The 24,156-nt window shown below is 35.1% G+C and overlaps 1 protein-coding gene across 1 annotated transcript in view; it reads left to right on the forward strand.

The window, feature by feature from the left end:
- The first annotated feature begins 1,033 nt into the window (after positions 1 to 1,033).
- LOC138698958 (cytochrome P450 4C1-like) overlaps positions 1,034 to 24,156 on the forward strand; it is a 103,624-nt gene continuing 80,501 nt past the window's right edge. The window contains exon 1 of the mRNA XM_069825152.1: positions 1,034 to 1,120. The gene's annotated coding sequence lies outside the window, so the exon portion shown is untranslated. The remainder of the gene's footprint in view (positions 1,121 to 24,156) is intronic.

Here is a 24,156-nt window from a genome sequence, read left to right on the forward strand (position 1 = left end):
GCCGTGAGATTTGACACGTTAGAAAGTTCGCACGAACTTATATTTTCAGTGAATATTCGAACCTAAAATTATTGTAACATTTGTGTTGTATGATGTATTGCAATACTTTTGTTTTCAGTGAATATTCGGACTTGAAATTAGTGCAGTATTTTTTATGTGATGTGTTTTAATAAAGAAAATCCACACAGCTTTTATGTTTATTTAATTATGTTCAGACCGTCAGTGATACCACATTTGGAAGTTCGCACGAAGTTGCGTTTTCAGTGTATATTTGAACCTGAAATTAGTGTACTATTTTTGTTATGTGATGTGTTTGAATAAAGAAAATCCACACAGCTTTCATGTTTATTTAATTATGTTCAGACCGTCAGTGTTACCACATTAGGAAGTTCGCACGAAATTACGTTTTCAGTGAATATTCAAACATAAAATTACCTTAGGCTAATATTTTTGTTGTGTGATGTTTTTTTAATCCACACATTTTTGTTTATTTAATTATGTTTGGGCTGTCAGTGCTGTCACATTAGGAAGATCGCAAGAACTTAAATTTTCAGTGAATATTCTAACCTAAAATTAAAGTATTGATTGTGTTGTGTGGTGTATTTTTGTAAGGAAAATCCACATATTTTTATGATTACTCAGTTATCAGCAAGTGACAGAGAAATAAGCTTCACATGGCTGCAGTTTCAACATTTGGCACCATGAAATACGAACATTTTTTAGGCCTATACACCGGTAATTTTTTCAATTATCAGGCAAAATCTCGTATCCGGAAATATCCTGGCCCTTATGGTGTCGAATAAGAAGGATTCTACTATATTTGTCCACGGCGTAACCACCCAACCTCACAATGACGAGGGATGTCAGAATAATCACAATCCAAATTCTACAACAAAGCTTTGAATTTCCGGTGCGTCGTGGCTTGAGAATGCACAAACTTGATCGTCTTCTCAACTACGTCGATAAAATTTACCAGTTTTATATAATTACGAGTGAGGGGGATGGAGGAGAAATTGCTGCAACTTTTAACTGCAGCTCTGCACTCTGGTCTGCAGCATGCGACATAGTGGCATGCACTCAGATGCATAAAAGTTTGCAAGTGCGAAAGGCTGCAAGAAAGGTAGGAATCATTCATATGTGAATTTAAGGTAAACGAGTGTCACAATGTTAAAAGTGAAAAGTGATATGAAAGACGTGGTATGACACATGTTATGCTTTAACACAAATAATACTAGTATGTGAGATAATACGATATAGGATGTGAAAAATGTGTGATCTTATGTAGTGTACTAAGTATTACAGGGAAGTCATTTCATTTTTTCCTTGTGGTTGGAGCAAGTGTTTTAGGAAAGATTTCATAGGGTATTCGCATGAGGTACTCTGTCGCTATTTACTCTGAAATGAACTTTTTCAATGCAGTTAAGATATGCATCGATTCTAGATATGTCAGATTTCTTCCAAATTTTACTACATAATGTTTTTGTCTCATATGCAAGTTCGTTTCTACTAATTTTAAAAAATATACAAGTTTACAAATTATAGCAATAATTTCATAATTATTTGGACATTAATAAAATAATCTCAATACAGTGGAGACTCGACTAATCCCGCAAAATTGAGAAGAAAATCTATCATATTTTTATCAACATGTTTATTGAAAAATATAATCTAGGTATGCAGACATGCACGAAACCTTTCATTACCAAATGAGATAAATAGACCTATTAAAATGCAAATTATTTTGTTGTAAGTACATTAAAGTTGAAAAAGAACAACTCGGGTAATTCCGCAACAGTGGGAATAAATCCGCATTAGGACTTGGCTAATTTCGCAGTCGTACATAATTATGAAGTACATTGTGAAAGTAACATAAAAGGAACAATTTATATGTAACAGTGCTCACTTTCTTCACAGCTGTGTTGCGAAACACGAGAAACAGCAAAATTTCGATGTCTCACTGTATTGCCGACAGAGAAGTTGACCAATATCCTTTATTCTTTTTCCATAGCACTGCATAGGATATGCCTCCTGTTGACAGCCTCTCAAAACTTACGTTCACGCTACTGTAAAGTCGCAGTAAAATCATATATGTACTGCTGCGGAATTACCCGTAATGCGGAATTAACTGAGTTTCCCCTACATTCTACACCTTTCGCCATCTACAGTGTCTGTTTCTATTTCACATTTTACGACATTTATTATCCTTCCCACGGACAAAAAGTAGACTGCCAGTTGGGCAAAGGACTTCATTTAGTAACAAATCAAATCTTAAACTTGTTGCTATGTTATAAACCAGGGACGTCACGGCGGCTGGCTTGCGTGCTCTCAAGAACCCGTTTATGAAATCTACTTTTTGTCCGTGGGAAAAATGAAATTGTATTGATATTCATGCACATCAATTTCTTTTTATCCAATTAATCTCTGACTACAATTCAATAATGAAAGTAATTGGATAGATAAGTTGTAAAAAATGCATGAATGTTGCTATCTTACCTTCTGAGGAAAAAAGTGAATTTTTAACTTCCCAAAAAATGAACAAAAGAGTAAACATTAGAAAATCTTACACTAAAAAAAATAAATAAAATATCAAACTTGTTTTGTAAAGTTAGAACAAAGTAAATGAATACAGTCTTCAACAATGCGGCCAACTTCAGAACCAAATATTCAGCTACAAAACACGCCAAACCTCAATCTTTTCTACCAAATACATGTTTTTTCAAACATAGCTATATTTTTATGCAACAGTGCAAGATGAGAGAAAAAAAATAGTTCGACGTATAAGACATATTTATGCAATTAAAAGTACTTACAATTATGATTTTTAATAAATATCATATCAATTTACGTAGAAAATTTTTTAATAATGTCTATTGGGACAAAAAAATAATTTTGATATGTTTGTCAAAATTTGACCTCTGTTTTCACCTTAAACACAGGAGGGTCAATGTCCTCTCACTCCCTCTAAATGACGCCTATGAATAGGTGTACTCGTAAGAAACATTCATTAGTATTGCCGTCAAGTCGAAAATATCGTGTCTTATAAGGTAAAGTACCCAAATAAGAGACACATTTTAACTGCTTGTAAATGACGATGGGAAGAGACATTTTTAATCTGAATGAGTGAAATACATACAACAATTCGTCTATTTCTAGAATGAACAATACAAATTTTAGTCGGTTTTTATTATTATTTTAAATTATCAAGAGAAGTTACACTGGGAAATAATGAAGTTTTGGAAAGAGGTGCCAAATAAGATATACGTGTGCTATTTAAGTTTAATTTTGAACATGGACAAAAATTATTAATATTGAGTGAAAATTGAAGCAATATATAACATTGTTAAATCATGTAGATACTTTAATAAATTCAGGAACATTTTAAAATTGAAGTGGTCAGTGCAACAGTGGTCTAACTCCTCTCAACAGAAATTCCGTTCTTTATTTGAAATTTTTCCGAGTCAAATTAAGATTGTTTACGAAAATAACACAAAGTCGGTCAAATCGGACATGAATGTACTAATCTGACTTAGGCTACTATTGCTAATGTTCATATTTTTCTAGAGAAAGAAAAAAATGATAGTATATTAAAATTCGGTCTCCATGTTTTAATTTTAAGTTGATTGCACTTATTTTGTGACCTCTTGATTGACACAATTCTTATTTCGCTGTATTGACCAAGTTGGACAAGTAAAAATTTCTTCACCAGTGCTGCAGTCTTCGTGTGCCCAACGACGATATTTTGAACACTGGGTCTATTTCTCCTCCCTGGGCTCTGGTGCCCTCTGAAAAAAATCCAGTACAAAACAAGCACTCTCCAACAATATATTTCCTCCATATTTCGTGACTCTAGAGTTAATTAATTGCATTTCCACATCGAATTCTTCATCACTGGACGAACTCAAGCAGTGCTTCTTGGACTGAGTTTTTCTGTGTTTCTTGTTGTTTTTCGAACTACTTCTTGCGAGCTCCATCTCTTCTTTGTTTTTCCTTATCTAAACTCTCTCTCATTTGTTTCTGATAAAGAGTTGATATTATGACAGCTCCATTTCCTGCCCTGGATGCTTTACATGCGACTCCTCACTGGTTGAAGCTTGGGGCTCTTGAAGTGGTCGTTGCTGCTGCTGCTACTGCTGTAACTGTAATATAACTAAAGTCACCGTTCCTGGCGCGTGAAATAAGTTGAGTGCGAATAACTTATTTTTGCCACAGTCTGTGGGCATAAAAGCTGACAACTGAGATTGGCAGATTGTTGACGTCACATCTCTTTAGGAGATGGTACCACTCTCAGCCGAAGTGGTAACAAATGCCACTGACTAGACAGTGTACTCAAGGACACATCCCAGAAATGCAAATTGAGAGTGTCTAGCCTTTGACGCAATCAGTGGGCAATAAGAGTGACAACTGTGATTGGAAGATTGCTTACGTGACGTGTTGGCTGTTACCGTACTCAGCTATACTGGCAACAAGTCCTCACTGACTGGCTTTTTACTCAAGGACAAGTGCCACAAACGCTGGCACTGGCTATAGTGGCGATATTTACACAGGTCCAACGAAATTTTCGAAACCAGGAATCACAATTAAATTTAATAATTTTAATAATTACTAAAGATTTTTACTTGAAATATATAGAGAATATTTCACGAATTACGCACTTATGTTATGATGTGTAAGTAAGGTAAATATTGTCGGACAAGCCAATTTTAATTGATTTTAGCTATTGATATTATTGTCATCTCATAAATAATTAATTTTAGGCATTAATAATGAAAACTTAATCCTTTCAATTACTAATTTTTGTAATGAATAATTGAGGATAATGGATAATTAATGATTGACCTAATTCGTAATTAATTTTAATTAATAGTTCAATTAATCTTTCATTGGTTCTTATTTTGTTAATGGTAGACAAACTGACACGACTAGAAGCATTAACGCCTTTCGTATACTCTCAAAGGTGAGCATCATATTAACACCAAATAAGGGTTCTAAATAAGAGACACTATCTCTTAATGGGGCCCCTAGGTATCTCTTTTAGGAAACGGAATAAATAAAAATGAAATAGCTACTTAAGGTCATAAATTCTTATCTTCCTTATTAGCAATCTACCTTATTATATGCAACATTTTGCCAATAAATTTTATAAAATTAATAATAAATTTGTTGTAGGTTAATTTAACTACTGTTGACTTCCTCAACAAAAACCACCAAACAGTTCAAAATGTGAAAAATTACTTTGCTTGATCTCAGCTTCGTTGGTTACTTTCAACTGAGGTTAGACGAAGAACACAATGTTTTAGAAGCACAAATATTGATATCCAATAGTTGTCGAGAGATCTCAAATTATACTAGAGAAATTAACAATGTATCTCTTATTAGCGCCCTGTCTCTTATTAGGGTACTTTACCTTATCGTAGACCTCGGAATTTATATTTTATCCCTATTTTTACCTGAAGGAATAAATAAAATCCAATGACGTAGTTGTACGTTTCATGAAAGTTGTATAACCTGGCAGAGTTTAACATTGTACCTGTTTGTATATTTTTGACCCTAAAATTGCCTAAAATAAATATTTATGGAGACCTTCAGATGTCTTTAATTTCTCGAAAAAAATACGAAGTTAATGGGGTCAGAGGTGAAAATGTTGGTATTTTGGTCAAAAATTCCGATTTCGTGATAATTTTTACATAATTTATACTTTGCATTTCGAAAAATATCTCCAGAAATTTTCATTGGTCTATCACACCTGGAACTATTATCGTTTTTGTCGTTATTTTTTAAATCCTGTGTCGCGTAAACATGACAGCCCAGCTACGCCCAGGAATTTAAATGTGTAATCAATTTCTGAAACATGTCTATCTCCTCTATTTGGAATACACAATGTTGGTGTTACCTCTGCTGTGAAGTTACCGTTGCCAACTTTTAATAGTTCATAATACTTTTCAAATAGATATCACCTATTTTCTATAGTCACTTGTTGGTTGTGTTTAGAAATTTATTTTCCTTTGAGCTTTTTCCAGAGCTTTATATAAACACACTAGGTATCACTTTATTATTCATTACACGTTAGAACCCATGGGATGTGTTGTTTACAAATTGAATTGGTTTATGTTGTGTGTTTATAATCATTTTTGCCTTGTGTTTTATTACACCGAAACATTTTATGTAACCCTAAATATAGTGATAAGTATAATAATGTGACGAAGATATAAGCTGGAAATGCTGACAAAAAAGAGCTAGACTATCATATAAAGCTGGGAACTTCTAGTAGTGCAGGTTCAGTGAATATGAGGTTTTTGTTATAGAATTAATATGCAAAATTTTAATCTTGCTCTTCCTCGGTTGTAATATTTTCATAATTTTGTCATATCCAAAGTGTACCTTCTCCCAAAGTGTACCTAGCTAGGACTTCCACATTTTTACAAAATGTTCTCTAATATGTATTTCTTAAAATGACCGATGGAATTTTTTGTTAGGCTGAACGTCAATAAAAAATATACAAAGTGAAATGTTGATCACTTTTTTTTTATTTTTACCATTTTGTCATAAAAATTGTTTTTCTCGAGTAATGAAAAAAAACACTCATAATTCCATCAGAAATTTTATTCATGGCATATTAAAGAATAAAAATAAAAGCATTAGAGCATAAGTTAATATTAATTTCTGTGTGATAAGATAAATTTTACTTTTGTTGCATTTTTTTAAGCATAGGAAACAAATTTATTATATCTCAAAAGTTATTTGTGATATTGTGTTCAAACTTGCCACAGTTACTTTTAGTGTAAAATAGACTGTCTGTGCAAAAAAGTGGGTTTCTGGAATGTATAGTTTGGAAAATCTCAATTTCCACTTCTTCCCCCCCCCCTTAAATTTTAATCTGAGATTTTTTAAATAAAATAGTAATTTCTTTAAAAAGAAAACCAATCCTTGACATAAGAGGTGTGTTAAAAAATATCGAGCCTTTCGTCTACAAAAATACATTTATTCATACACAATACATTTTCTCACTTATAGGTCCACTGGCAGGGACTGACCATTCCTGTGGGCGGTATAAAATTCACGCATGCGAATGTATGTACCCTACACATCTCCACCGAAGGACGGAAACCGTGCTTCATTTGTTTACACGGCAAAAATTAAAATTGGATATTTTTTCAACACACCTCGTACATTAAACTTGGTAGATGTATCTACTTGATATATTTAAAGTTATGTTAATATTTTTTTTATAACTGTTGACTTTAATGATTCCCTAAATATAAAATATGTAACACTTATTGTTAGAAATGAATATATCTGGCCTAGATGAACGTTTCCGTTCAGAATCATTCATTGTATTATTGCCATTGCCGGGCTGTCGGGCAGCGGAAATTACTGACCTTCCCTTTGTTATTTTTTCGAACCGTCCAAGAGGTTTTTTTACTAGGTTATTTTACGACGCTTTATCAACAGCTTAGGTTATTTAGCGTCTGAATGAGATGAAGGTGATAATACCGAAGAAATGAGTCCGGGGTCCAGCACCGAAAGTTACCCAGCATTTCCTCATATTGGGTTGAGGGAAAACCCCGGAAAAAACCCCCAATCAGGTAAATTGCCCCGACCGGGAATCGAACCCGGGCCACCTGGTTTCGCGACCAGACGTGCTAGCCGTTACTCCACAGGTGTGGACGTCCAAGAGGTGCAGCCGTACACAAAGGAGCTAAGTTAATACATATTTATAAGGCAAATTCTGTATTGTAAAATGTTATGCGTTAGAACACCAGAACGATGAACATGAATGTATTCGTATTATTAATTTTATTCTGAATTTTCCATCATTCAATGGTCAACAATCCTGGGTTGAATATTAGAAAAAATTATACATAAACAGAAATTTAAATTTATGTATAATTCGAGAACAGAATGCAGATTTTGTCATATTCAAATAGAAAATAGCATCTCCCACATATATGTAAAACCAAAAATAGCTGCAAACTTAGCTCCAAGTGAAATTAATTTAGGCTATTGTGAGTTTATATGTATCTAAAGTTCTTTCCGTCTGAGAGATGAACACAGATCATGCAATTGAGAATCACATTTCAGGTCTATCACTTCCATTTGAAAGTCTGAGTCAGAAAGTTTAACATTACTATTGACACTGCGTCTTGACAGGGAAATGCGTTCAAACATTTACGTTTTTTCAGGACACACACTATCTGAAGCCTTAATTAACCATTTTTTAAACAAACTTGCTATTTTATATGTTATGTCAGAGCTTGCGTCCAATGCAGGATTCAAAGTAGATTTTTCTTCCAACTCCATATTAAAATCTTCCGACAGATCCATATATTTTCTTTTCCTGTCGTGAACTGAAATATAAAATAAGCCTGTCTATAAAATATACATATTGTCTTTTAAAACCAATAATTATGCATGGTTTTGTAGTGCTTTTGTGCGCTGTACGCTTTTATATTTTGTAACTGTTTTTTTTTATAATACGCACAATGCATTTTATCATCTTTAAATATAATGAAATAAGCATTCTCCCATTCCTTTCGAAACATTCGAAGCATTCTTTTACCAGAAACGTCCATTTCGAGCCCATACATTAACCACTGACTGTATTACAGATATTCAGGAGAGGTAAACAAACTGCGTTCAGCGCTCCGTAACAGAGGAGTGGGGGATACCTGTCATGCTGCTCTTGGCCCTGAGTGGAACGAATGCCCTTGGCTGCTCTGGCATGTTCTGCAATTGTTTCCTTTCGGTGGCTCTTGCTTCACTAGCGCATTTAAAGTTCTTGCCCTACAAACTGTTGAAATTTCGTTGATATTCCCTAAAATATTTTTGTATCACTTTTTCTGCCTCATTCCACATGGCTGTTTCAGTATACGACATCTTAATATATTCGTCGTCATTTAATATTCTCGTGCTGAAACTTCTAAAATGTCTGGAATTTATGGACTTGGTGTTTTTCTTTTCAATTCATAACCAAGTATTTCACAGAACTGTTGAAACTGACTCCACACAATTTATAAATTTGTCTCTGCTTTATGGCTATGCATTCCGAACTATTCAATTATTTTCATCATTTGACCCTTGGCAAAAACGATTTGTAACGCCCATCAGTATCGGTATGTTTCAGTGCATATTGCATTAAATCTCAGTTACGCATGTTGAATGAACAGGGAAAGATAGAGCTGATAACATCCAAAAAGATAAAGGTGAACCTGATGTTGTGATAATTTTCCAAAAAAATCACTGTAGTGCTTTGTAATTTGTTTACATCTGAAGCATTATTCGCTCATTGGATGAAAGTAGGATGGCGTGACGTAAGTGAAAAAAAAAATGAACGAAAATTGTCGCTTGACGACCTTCATCCTCGCCGGTGAAAGTATTATGCTCTCATTAAAAGAAATTAGGATGACGTTAAGTGGAAAAAAAAAAGGCTGAACATACTCATTAGAGGACCTTCACCCTAGCCGATTAAAATGGGGGAATGCAATTCTGACGCAAATGTCTGAGCGAAAAGAATAGGCTTATATTATGCAAAAGAGTCTCGTAGTCAAGAAGGGAAGCAGCAATAATGAATATAAAGTTATGAGCCAAGATCCTTAGGTTTTGACCAATGCTATTTATTAGTACAAAACGTGGATAATATGCCAAAGCTTTTACGCGCTGGAACAAATTACAATAATATCTAAAACCCAGAAGGCATTACTTGTATCCCAATCTTTAAGATATTTAAACTTTATCAACTATCGGACGAATCTGTTTGCAATCATACGTTTTTAGCAATAATTTCAAATACCACATATTTATACATTGAGTTTCGAGTTTGCTTCGTCTTTCATGGATTTCGACTCAGGAAGCGTTAATTGTATCCGAACCGCTGAGATATTTAAAGTTTACCATCTTTCGGACCCAGTCTGTTTGAAATCATACGCTTCTGTATTAATTTCAAACACCACATATTTATACAGGAAAATTACGTTATTTTTATTTCATTTTTCATTGCACCTCAGTTTTTTTAATGTACTTCACTCCCACCCCCCTACTAGTAAACTACCAATCTTCCTCCACACAGAACAAAGGACGCTTATGCAGTCAAAGTTGCCTTACGGTCACAGTAAACAGTACTGAGTTAGTGAGTATAGTACGTTCCAGAAATATGTTCCCGTTTCCAGTTACGAAATAGCTTTCAATATTGAATCATATTTTCCCACAGGTACTGTCGTCCGTTTCCCTACGTCGCGTCCCGGTTTCTCCCACCCACTAATGCTCGCCCTTCTGTAAAGGCTAGTGGCTGGGTTGTCTTAGCTCTTTTCTGAAAATATTAATTTCTGTTAGGAATTGCACGTCTACGTAATATTATACAACTGTTTAAAATAAATCAAATACAAGGGCCTCGTTAAGTAATAAACTGTCACATGCTTTCGCCCCTTTCTACGACCCTGCGACGTAACCACTTGGACGGACAGTAGATAGCATGTCTGAGTAATTTTATTTTTTCGGATCGAGCAGAATTGAAGATTAAATTTGCAGTACGAAGGTACTCTTTTATAGAATAGGTACAGAATTATTTCAACATTAGTTACTAGTACGAAAGACTAAACTGGTAAACCTAATTGGAATTAGGTACAACAGTCTATAGTGCGATAATATCCACAAAAGAATTGAAGCCTGTATTGAAATGAACGGCCACCATTTTCAAAGATGTGTTTAAATATCCATATTATGATTATTTCTGAATTTAACTTCAATCTCCATACTGTACGCTAATGTGACATAGACAGTATAATATACACTGCATAGGCTAATGAGTACGCCCAAATTGATAGCTCAGTTCGTGAACTTTTATTTTAATACAGTACTGTATTTTGATTAAACAAAAACCTATTGAAAATTATGAAACTCAAAATCGCGATATTTCCTAGTTTACGTAAATGGATGAGCTAATTTTTTCTCTCCTATACCTAGTAAAGTGATTTTTTTTTATTTTACGCAGTATCATCGAATTGCAGTCGTGGAAGAGGGTAGCAAACGGTGTTTCCAGTTCTCAACCGTTATTCCAAAGGTATAGCAGGTTAATGTTAGAAGTTTTAGTAAAAATAATATGATGTTCCTGTACATTGAGTTCCTAGTTTGCTTCATCTTTCATGGATCTAGTACCCCTTGGATTTCTAGGGAGAACTATACTACTATGTAGAGGTTATTGTAGGTTTTGGTGAGCAAGTGTTTCGTTGGGAAATTACGTGAAGTGGAAAACACACATTGAATATATTATTCATAGATTGAGCTCTGCCTGTTATGGAATAAAATCTTTATCTTCTATTGACGACATAATTACACTTGGAATATAATACTTTGCACACTTTTATTCTTTAATGAAATTTTAATATGGATTAGTATTATTTGACGAGTCTTCTGATGTTGAGCAAATGTTTATTTTGCAAAAGAAAGCCGCTAGAATTATTGCAGTTGTGCATAAAATGATGTCATGTAAAAGTATTTTCCAAGATTTGGAAATACACTGCTCTGTTGAATTAGTTAGTAGAATGACTTTGAGTGTAAAGAAAGCAAAGAACAATACAACGCGGTCTGTTGTAACGAGAATCTAAGCCCCCGCATAGGCCTACCGAGAAGGAATCGTGTCGCAAAACGTTCACGTCTGAGTATTTTTGACAATGTAAATATTATTTAACACCTAGAAAACGATGCAAATATTTTAAGGATATTGCTGTTGAATTTAAGGTAATATTTATTTATTTATTTTATTTATTTATTTATTTATTTATTTATTTATTTATTCATTTATTTATTCACACATTCACTCACTCATTTATTAATTATTTATTTATTTATTTATTTAGTAATTTATTCACTCATTCACTCACTGACTCACATACTCATCACTCATTTATTTATTTAATTATTTATCTATTTATTTATTTATTATTGCATTTATGGTTAGATACAGGCCTATTCTATGAAACCAAACTAATTTGTATTAACGTTATATCAGATTCACTTTTAATAATGAATTAACAAATTTTAGCCACCGGCATAGCTCAGTCGGCTAAGCTACTTCCCTACTGACCTTGAGTTGCGCTCGGTGTCGGGTTCGATTCCCGTTTGGGATAATTACTTGGTTGTGTTTTTTCCAAGATTTTTCCCAACAGTAAAGCAAATGTCAAGTATTCTATGGCGAATCCTCGGCCTCATATCGCCAAATATCATCTCGTTATCACCAATACAATCGACGCTAAATAACCTCGTGGTTGATACAGCATTGTTAAATAACCAAGTAAAAAAGAACACTTAAATACCCATTGAAAGATTGCATCACGAGATATGGACTGACTAATGTCTGGACCACAGACGGAATTATTTTTGTTAAAATCGCAAATGTAAAAGAAAATTGTAAAAGCTTCTGATCTGCCGTAGTCAATATTCAAGCACTAGCTCATAATATCATACACTACCACATTTTCTTAGTTCGTAATTCAATTTTTAGTGATAGGTTTGCAATATTCACTATTACCGTTATCATATCAATATTATTATTAATCTCTGTCATTATTGCATTACTATTAGTTTATATTAATTTAGTTTCTGTAAGTTGAAGTTGTCAGTATTGACTGCATCGAGGTGAATGACTCGCTGTCTGCAGCCCCTCAAACAAACGACTTTCACTTTTCTGAATTCCCTTCCACAGCCGCACCAACATCCTCCCCAGCCACCCCTAACCCACTACCTGCACCTTCGACCAGTGCCCTGTTAAAATCGTCTTTCAGCTCGCATCCTAACACTTAAAAGTAGCCCACAGAAATTCTCAAAGCCTTCTCTGTCATTTCAATGAATTCCAATCTATTTTCTCTCCTTTGTCTCTTCACGCTATTCTTATCTCTGAAACGTGGTTGAAGTCTTCCCTATCATCTTCTCTTGTAAGTTTAGATAATTACACCCTCTGTAGAAATAACCGAATCGGTAAACGCGGAGGTGGTGTTGCGATATATATGCGATCGGACTTACCGTTTAAAATTGTCTACCAGTCTTCGAATGAAGTCTTAGAACATCCTGAATATCTATTCATCGAAGTCGGTGCAAGCAACAAAAAGTGCCTCCTTGGAGTTGTATACAAACCCCCTAAATTAGGATTCTTAAGTGATCTTGACACACCTTTGCTTAATCTTGTGCCTCACTATGACCATACTGTTATTTTAGGCGATTTCAATACAAACTTATTAAATTCAAGTAATTACGCTACAGTTCAACTTAAGAACATGTTTGAGTCTTACATTATATCCATCCTTCCTTCCGCAGCTACCCACCACACCCAGAAATTGGAGACACTTCTTGACATTATTGCCACAACTAATCCTCAGCTAGTATTAACGAATGGTCAACTACCAGCGCCGGGTATCTCAGCTCACGACATAATCTTTCTAGAATATTCCTTGTATTGTCCAAAATATAAACCTCACATCACATCATACCGTGACTTAAAGCATATTGAGCATGATGATTAATCAATAACGCACTTAGCGCACTGGACTGAAGTGTGGAATTTACCAGACATTGACGACAAAATCGAAAAATTTAACGACCTAGTAATTCAGTTATACGATAAACACACACCCTTGAAAACCAGACGAGTTGTAGACGCCCTGCGCCTTGGATGTGTGATGGCATACAATTACTCATGACAGACAGAGACACTGCTTATCATAAATACAGACGGAGCAAGGACGAATTAGATTTTAATACTTACAAAGTTTTAAGAAATAAATGTAATCAAGCAGTAAGAAATGCTAAATTACACCATGCACATTCCCTTATTCTACCTTCGGTCAGTGCGAAAGAATTGTGGCGTAACCTTAATAACCTGGGTCTAACAAAAGCAAAGCCTCGGGTAGATAACATCAACTTGTCACTCAATAGTCTAAATGAACATTTCGTCACTACACCACCTGAAGCATTACATAAACAAGAGACTCTTGAATTTCTCAGATCTTACCCCCAACCTGTGTGGGATAAGTTCTTCTTTAAATACATTAACCCGACTGACGTAATGAAGACGCTGCGACGTATGAAATCTAAAGCCCAAGGTATAGACAATATAAATATCACTCTCATGTATAAAATAATAGATGTGATCCTGCCGACCGTCACCCAAATATTCAATGCATCTATTATGACTGGGTCCTACCCCTCTCTCTGGAAAATGACATTAGTGAAACCTTTACCTATATCTAACACACCTTCTACAGTAAACCAATACAGACCGATATCAATTCTTCCCACTCTTTCAAAAGCATTAGAACATATTGTACACGGACAACTTACGAACTATCTCGACGAACACAAACTCCTTGATAACTATCAATCGGGTTTTAGGCATGGACACAGCACTACTACAGCCCTACTTAAAGTGACTGAGGACATCCGTGAAGCTATGGATAGGAGTGAAGTAACGGCACCAACTCTTCTCGATTTCAGCAATACCTTTATTTCTGTTGATATCGACTTGCTTCTTGCAAAGATGAAGACTTTTGCACCTGTCAGACAATACCTTGAGCTGGATGGACTCCTACCTACGGGACCGCCAACAGAGTGTTTCACTTGATAATCAATTCTCCCAATGGCGATGTACAAAGGCGGGAGTGCCGCAGGGCTCCGTATTAAGACCACTACTCTTCTCTATCTACATTAATGACGTATCAAAGAACTTACAGTATTACCGATATCACCTCTATGCCGACGACCTACAACTTTACATACATCCAGACCTACAGTGGGTGATCAAATTATTAGGGACACTTGTTAAAAGTAGGAATTTCATCTTAAAATTCACATATAACATAAGTAATTTGGATTTTCTCAACTGGAAAAGCTTTATTACTCTAAATAGTGTTTTATAAACAATATTATTACATATTTAACGGTGTAATAATGAATATGGAATGAAATAAACAAGAAAACTAATATTTTGTCACACATCCCTTTGCAGCAATTACAGCTTTAACTCTATTTGACATACTAGAAATGCATTGGATACCATTATTTTAATTTCTTGGCCGTGATGCCACACATTGATCAGTTTTTTCTATTAAAGATTGTTTGTTTGTAATAATTTCTGAATGAACTTGCATCTTCATTAGCTTCCAAATATTTTCAATCCGATTAAGGTCCGGAGACTTAGCAAACCAATCTAGAACCCTAATTTTGTTGTCAGACAGGAATTTGGTCACCTTATTTGTATACTCTAACCACGACGTAAATACCAGATCACATATCTGTGGCACGCTAAGTATATATCTTCATAGAAAATCTTGTTATTCATCATCTTTTACAGTATCCACCTCGCGTCAATGGAATTCCTTGCGACAAAGTATTAGAGGCTGTAAGACAATAAACAACTTTAAAAACAGCTTAAAAGATAACCTTATTAGCATTTAACTTCAATCTTACTGTTTTAAACTATCACTATAACGGCTCGGTTAGAAAAGCCAACGTACTATGGTAGGAACGATCATGATTTTAAAATCAAATGTAGGAAACAGAAAACGGATGTAGATAAATTCTCATTTTTAAATAAAACTATAAATGATTGGAATGACCTACCTGCAGCGGTCTTTGAGGGCTGTCCTTCCTTAAGGAGATTCAAGAATAATTTAAAAAGTTGTGTATAAAGTGCAAATTAAAATTAAGGCGACATTTGACATTTAATTTTTTAAGGTGACATGTATTTATTTAGCCTAACGAGTTACTTCCTTGGTTTGAATTGTAAATTACTGAAAAATGGCGTGTAAGAGGGTCTTAGGCTAGAAAATGTTTAGATTAAATGTAGTTCTGCTTATAAGTACAGTATGCATAAGGGTGTAATTATTTGACTTATTTGAACAGTTGTATCAGTGAAGCGAGGTGAGTCAGTGAAGTTATGGTTTCACAGTGCAGTGAATAGTTCCGACCAGTGATAATTTATAGCGTCAATGAAATGTGTTCTATAGTGTCAGTGAAATGTGTTACATAGTGTCAGTGAAATATGTGCTAAAGTGTCAGTGAAATGCGTCATAGTGCCACTACAGTGAGTGAGATGAGAATGAAGTGAAAGACTATTGAAACTTATGTAGGGCCTATACATAATAATGTAGGTTGTAATGTAAAATTAGGTATATTATTTATGTTTCATTATTATTGTGTGAAGTTATATTGTGTATTCTTATTGTATTGTGTATAAAATTGTAGGCCTATTGTGTATTGTATAATTGTATTGTGTACTGCTTATCATTTCTTTATTGTGTACTGTTTATATTGTGTATACCACTGCCACCGGGTGCATGCCTACTTGCAGTGTAAATACATACATACATACACTGACTACATTGTTACTTCATTCTTTAGACATCATCCTGATAGTGCTGTATTTTCAAAATTGTTTCATAATAATCTCTTTCTATTATCTAATATTATTTGAAATATATTCACATTCTATGTATTTTAGCTTATTTCTGCTACACAGTTTATTTCAGTGTTTAATTAATAGTTCATAGTATTTTGTTGTTTAATTCGTATATAACTCTTGTATACATATAACTCTCACTTAATCAAATTGTTGAATTCTTTGTAAGTTCATGCATTTGTATATACACTTTTTTCTGGTTGAGTGGAAGAGAAGGCCTTACGGCCTTAACTCTGTTAGCTAAAATAAATTATTATTATTATTATTATTATTATTATTATTATTATTATTATTATTATTATTATTAGTATTTCCGTATGATAGATATTTTCCTCTACATAATATTCCTCGACTTTCATGCTCTACCGATTTCCGATTGCAGCGGACTTGCTCCACGTGTTATATCTGATTATGTGGGCATTGAATTTCTCCTACTGTCCGTTACTCAGGAGAAGACGAGGGGCAAGAATGTGACCTTCTTGACTATCGCTGTTCATTATTATAAACATCGCTCAGATAAGCATCCCAGTATCCAGGTTATTACTCGTGCAGGAAACATGAGTAACAATGCGTATGAAAATTAAAGCTACGTTGAACAGAAAGAGACCTAATGTTTCCGCTTACTACATTACAAATATTGACATGTTGTCGTACGTTATCTGTTCACATCCCTTCCGCCTCAGTCCGCTCTCGTATTCTCCTGAGTCACCGACATTATATCGAAGGAGCAGTGTACAGACTTTACCTTATGTGACTCTTCTTTTCCTGATTATGTTTTATGTTAAAAACAATATAACACTCATCATGTTAATACAAAACACATATTCATATACCGTCTGTTAATGTCAGCTGTTATGAAAACAGAGTACATTATTGTTGTTTTACAGTCATCAGTGCACTGTATGCTGTCCTGAAGCTTTGAGTAGGCAAGAGGAAACTTAAAAAAAAGAAATAAATAAATAACGACATTTCTGCATTCACATCTCTCATACTCTAATTGTTAAATTATGAATTGTTTGACCTTGCAAATTCAATTAATCTATTTATATTTTTTATAACTTTCGATTTCTTCCACAACTTAAAATTACATTGCTAATGTTGGATCTATGGAATACAATAAGTGAAATTAAAAGTGAAATGAAAATTCAAAGCTTTAGGGAGTCTAATATTTCAGGCAAAGAAATTTATCTACGTCTTGCATGATATCATTACCCTAATGAAGATAATATTTTATTTCTCCTGTAAATTGAATGACCAGCCATCCACTGTTCAATTTTCACTTCACCATCTCTTCTGATATACCAATGATGGGCTCTCACAAGCAAACATTCCCATGGGGGCAGATAAAGTAGTTAAATTTTTTTCTTCACAAAGTTGATAATGTCAAAACGAGTCATTATACAAATTTTGGCCTCTCGACCGCAAAGTACTACGAGGCTGTCCAGGAAGTAATTTTCCTTCAGACAGTAGTAAGGAGATGATGGTCACGTGACAGGCTCCCCAGGCTCCTATGGGCGTGGCCAAATGAGTTGAGGGGAAAGGGGCGGGGTTGGAGGTATGAGGGGAAGAGGCGGGGCTGGCCTGAGTTTGGTTGCAACAAGAGAGAGGAACTCAATTTTGATTGGTGTATGATAGGGACGGGTCTCGAATTTGATTGGTTAACCCATTACTGCATAGCTTCCTAAAAATAGGACTGGCGTTAAATACTGATTTCTATGGAACTTTATCTTGTTTAGTACAGTTGGAGGCATTGTTTAGAAGGTAAATTATTACATTGTATTATGGTGTTGCGGTGTTCGAATTCAGCGCGAATATTTGTTCATACCAACTAATTTTTAATAGATGGCAGGTTAACAGTATTTTGTGACTCACCCTGTGTGAGTTCATTCTTAGTTACTCTGTAATGGTGATACAAAAAACTGATTTTTACTTTCACATAATCAGTTGAATACTTCAGTTTTCATGTGGTATATAACAACCATACAATTTTCTTATATGTTGCTAGGTGCAAGGTGAAATAAAGTGCCGTCCTAAAAAGAGGACGCCATGCAGTGTGCACTCCTGTAGTTTTCTTTGTAATAATATGTATATGGTTTTCATTACATTGTTTTGTTTCCAGTCTAACCGTAAGTGAAATTCTGGGGTTAATTGCAAATCATAGTGAGAGTCTAATGTATGTGACAACTCCAGAAGTTTCCCATGATACAGATAAAGACAGTGATAAATCGGACTACGAGCATGAGGCTAATTTGAATAATCTTGGCAGTAAAATGCTACTTAGTAAAGCGGAATTACAAAAAAAAGTAATGAAGATAATGAAGATGACAGTGTTGATGAAAGTATGCCAGGGTCTTCTGACATAAAAGCTGCAACAAGTGATTTTGAAAGTACATTAGACAAAAATGAAGCTGAGATTTCTCGCACAAGTTATTGCCGTCCGAAAAGAAGGAAGCTAATATATGAAAATTTCCAAGACAGAGAAGGTAACTCCAGGCTAGAAGACCATCGTACTACTACAACTAAAAGTACTATTATTACTAACACAACCATCAACGTACTGCACCGTGGCATCGTGGTTTAAGGCATCCTGCGTTGGACGCGCGTTACGAAATGCGCGCTGCTTCGAGTCCTCATGGGGGAAGAAATTTTCTCATGAAATTTCGGCCAGTGTATGGAACCGTTGCTCACCCAGCATCATCATGCACTTGTGGAGCTACGATAGGTAGGGAAAATCCGGTTTCAGGAACCAGGTATAACAGCTGGGGGGAATCATCGTGCTAACCACACGAAACCGTCATTCTGGTCAGATGATTGTCCATCTCTGTTTCGGCATGTGGACGTGAGACCAGCAGCCAGCTGGTCGGTCTTGGCCCTTCATGGGCTGTAGTGCTACGGATTTTTTTACAATCACCACCATCAGCACCAGCGCTAGCATCAGAAATAGCAGCACCATCACTAGCAGCAACAGCAGTACCAGCGCTAGCCCAGAAAGAGCAACACCAGCGTTGACAGTACTAATGTTAGCAACAGCGGCAACAACAGAGTGGTGGTCCATCTTCGCTTATTTTCTTGACGTTGCTGTAGTAAATGCTTGGTTTATGTACAGAAAAATGAAGCCTCAAAACTCTTCAGAACCGCTCCTCAACTTTTACCTTCTCTTGGCTCTTACAGCACTGAAAAGGCATGGGGTGAGTTCCCACTAAGGAAAAATTATTCCCATTCCATCAGGAGACATAATATTTGATGGTCAACACCACTGGCCAGTTGGAAATGAAAGACAGCGAAGGTGTGCTAATTGTACATGGAAAGATAGGTTCATCTGCAGCAAGTGTCAAATTGGACTCCACCCCTACCACACAAAATAGTGATGTACAATATGTAGGCTTGTGTGAGAAGGGCAGTTGAAACACTGATTCTAATATGTATAGGTATTTGCTACATAATAAATGCATAAATACTATTTGAACTACAAAAAGAGGCTATTCTATTCAACTACTATATCACTGACCATTATGCATAGCGTTCTATTTATGGAACGGTCCTTAATTTTTATTGCAGAAAGTAAATAAAGTTAAAAATGGCAAGAAAGCATTCTTAAGTTACCAACTAACAAACTTAAACTCAGAAACGCATTTTTCAAATCATTAATAACTTTTTGCAGCAATGGGTTAAGGGGGGGGGTGGAAAGGGATTTGCGAATGACGAATGGAGACGGAGGATGAAGGAACGTTGAATTGGAGTGGGGATTGCAAAATTCAACAGCTAGTGAGGGGAGAGGCTTTGGTTTCCCCTAGTAACCAGCCTTGAAACAATTGTGTCAAAGTGAAAGCGTGTTACGTATGTGCCAAGGTAAATCCCTCGACACATGCGACACATGACAAGGTAAACAACACCTCGACACGTGTCGTGTGCGACCTTGTCCATTGTATTGTGAGAACGTTTCCCCGGCCAGTTGAAAATAAAGTTCTGTTGTGAAATATGTAAGTTGAAAGTGAAAACTTGTTACGTAAGTGGCAAGGTAAATCCCTCGACATTTGTGACACATGACAAGGTAAACAATTCCTCGACACGTGTTGTGTGCGACCTTGTCCATTGTATTATGAGAACATTTCCCCGGCCAGTTGAAAATAATTTTCTATATGAGTTTTTAATACACGGTCGATATAGCCATCTGCTTGAGAAGTTGGTCACGCATGTCGGAAGTGCAAACTATGTCTCGAATACTTACGCAGTCGGTTTAGCCATTTGTGTGATCGACAATATGACATTAAGTACACGTGGCTGTCTGGAGCATCGCAACCCGTTCACCGTAATTGAAAGAGAAAGTTGGAAGTAAAACAATGCATAAAATGGAATTGAAGAGGCTGGACAGGTGAGTAGAAATGAATAAAATTACTCAAATATGTGGAGAACACTCAATTCTCACTTCAGCAATTACCTATGATTACTAGAAGTGAATAAAATGTACAACATAATAATAATGAAGAACACTCTAAGGAAGTAAAATCTTTTACCTTACGTCTTCCACAAAAATTTAATAATAATTGTAGAGTGTGTTAGAAGTACATGTACTATTTTAATTAAGATAATGAGATGAGGATGATGATTTGACATAATGACACATGTCTCTGAAATATAAGTGTAATAACCAGACATCGGATTCTAGGGCAAATGCCTATTTTGTTTCTTTAGGAGAAAAGTAAAAATAATCATTAATATTTGTGTTTCATGGAAATTGAAAGGTATTCAAAGAGTTTTATAGTGCCCTAAAACGGTTATTAGAGCCTAATTTGTTAATATTCGCCTAAAAATGCCTAACTCACTGTAAAGTTTCGCATTTTACTCTTACTTTTTATAATTTATACATGCATTCACTGCGAAATTTAAGGCATTTAAAAAGTGGAAAGTTTGCTTCACACCGGCCATGAAACCATTGATAAAGGAAACAAAATGTTTTGAATCTCACGACACTCGCAATAGATTTCACCGAATTTAACATGTTTGGAGGCATAAATGCCGACAAAGAACCAACCTTAGTTTTGAAGCAGGCAACAAACACAACATGTGCTGCTACCGATTCAGAGATATACTATACTATACAAATGACTGTTTTCGGTCTGAAACCGATTAGCTGTACTGCTCTTCAGAGTGTCATAAAATCACAATTTTTGGAGAAAGAGTGTTTTTGAAATATTTATGAAAAGTCGTAAAACTGAGAATTAGTAGGGTAAACCGTTACAAAATATTTAAAAGAATGGCCCTCCTAGCGTTAACACTACCAGGAAATGCAACAATAAGTGGAACTTTGTATTTTTTTTCCAATTGAATCTCAATAACAACGGTTCATTTGAATGCTCGTTAACAGTTGCTCTTTCCCTCACCTTATTTGTGTTGAGAAGTGTTGAGCGGTAGGACGTTTTCCTGTGAAGTTTAACGCGATAATGCCGAAAAATATAAGTGCAAAATCTACATTGATCCGGCAATGGCTAACAGAATATTCAGAATTCACTTATGATGGAAAAATAATATTCTGCAAGATTTGTAGCAAACAGGTATGTAACAATAGTTGAAATATATAAATTCCATTAATTTTAATGAGTAGGCCTATAATATTTATACATTGACTGAGCTATCCTGAGGTATAATTCTTTTTAAGACCACTACACTTTAACCTTTTAAAGTCCGATAGTTAAAGTATTTGCAGGTCATTAAAATTTTGATTGTTCGAACCCACTAACTTTGTGATAGAAATACGGCAATACAACAATTAGGATTTTATTTTAATTCAGTTTACTTTACATTTTTAGATTTCGCAAGAAAAGAAGTGCCACCTAAAGCAGCATGTGCAAGGAGCGGCTCATAAGGCTAAAGCTCAGCAGAAAAATCAACTGCAACAAACTTTACTAACACAGCCTACTTCATCCAATCTCAGCAGCAATTTCTATGCTGATTTAACCAGAGCGTTTGTTGCTGCTAACATTCCCTGGAATGCAATTGAAAATACGGTTTTAAGACAGTTTTTACAAAAATACTGCAAACAAAATATCCCATCTGAGTCGACCCTAAGAAAAAATTACTTAGACAGAATATACAATGAAACTTTAGCTTCCATTCGGGAGGATATAGGTGATTCTTACATATTTATTTATTTATTTATTCTGGTGTAGTTAAGGCCATCAGGCCTTCTCTTCCACAACACCAGGAATACATATACATATGGGTCTCTGTGGATGAAACCTCAGATCCTATGAATAGGTATATAGCAAATATGGTAGTAGGAAAACTTAGTCCTGATGGACCTTCGATTCCACACATCGTATGTGTTAAGGAACTTTCGAAAGTGAATAGCCAAGCCATTGCTTATTTTGTAAATAAAGGCCTACAGTCTTTATACTCAGGTAATATAGACGATTCTAAAGTTCTGTTGTTTTGTACTGATGCTGCCTCATACATGGTTGCTGCAGCTCCACTTCTTAAAACATTTTATCCTAACCTCACGCATATAACCTGTCTAGCACATGTCCTTCACAGGGTTTCTGAAACAATCCGGAATGAATTTCCTCTTGTCAATTCGTTTATTTCTAACACAAAAAAATGTTTTTGTAAAGCCCCATCCAGGATTTCAATATTCAGAGAGAACTTTCCAGATATCCCACTCCCACCTCAGCCGGTTGTTACACGATGGGGAACCTGGATTCAGTCAGTGGTGTATTATTCTAAGTATTTTAAAGAAGTGGTCACAGTTATTGATAAATTACCTGAAACTGATAGTGCAGCGTGTGTGAAAGCAGTGAAAGATTGTCTGAATGACTCACGAGTGAAAAACGATATTGCCTACATAACATCAAACTTTTCTTTCATACCTGCAAGCATTGAACAATTAGAACGTGAAAAACAATCTCTTTGTAGCCAAATAGCAATAGTAAAGGAAGCTCAAGTGAACATACATTCTGCTTTGGGCGAAACTGGGAAAAAAGTTAAAAATAAGTGGGACAACGAATTAAATAAGAATGTAGGATTTTCATTGATGGAAAAAGTATCAAGAGTGATATCGGGGGAAAGTGTAAATGTTCCAGTAAGTATTGATGTTTCTATTGTACCTAATTTAAAATTTGCGCCTCTCACATCAGTTTCGGTTGAAAGAAGTTTTTCTGCTTTCAAAATGATTCTCAGTGACAAAAGGCAAAGGTTAACTGTGGAGAATTTAGAAAAAATTCTGGTGGTGTACTGTGCAGATAATTATAATAAAGTCTGAGCATGGAACTGAATTTCAATAACTTAAAATGAGTAATCTTGATATCAATAATCATTATTTCATTAGTTTCAATATATTAAATTTGTGCAGCTCTGTTTATAAATATAATATAGTATTCTTTTTTAATGTTTAAACATACTTTTTTGTGCGTATTTTAGTGTATAACTAAAAATTTCAGTGAAAGAAATAAGTATGATACCTTGATGTGCCTAAAATGCCTATTTTCATTAAAATAGAGCCTAATTTTACTAATTTTGAGCTTATTTTAGGCGCCTAAAACTGCAATTTTTAGTGCCTAAAAATCAGATGTCTAGTAATAACTTATGCTTGCCTTCGAGAGAGACCAGCGGTTATTCCTGACGTGGATAGACACATGTGGAAATATGTAATAAGTTTAAGGTCAGACAAGACGCGAGCCTCTTCGCCACAGGCGTTTGTTCGAGACACGCGGCACACAATA

The sequence above is a fragment of the Periplaneta americana genome, chromosome 4 (assembly GCF_040183065.1).
Source record: "Periplaneta americana isolate PAMFEO1 chromosome 4, P.americana_PAMFEO1_priV1, whole genome shotgun sequence".
Taxonomy (NCBI): Eukaryota; Metazoa; Arthropoda; class Insecta; order Blattodea; family Blattidae; genus Periplaneta; species Periplaneta americana.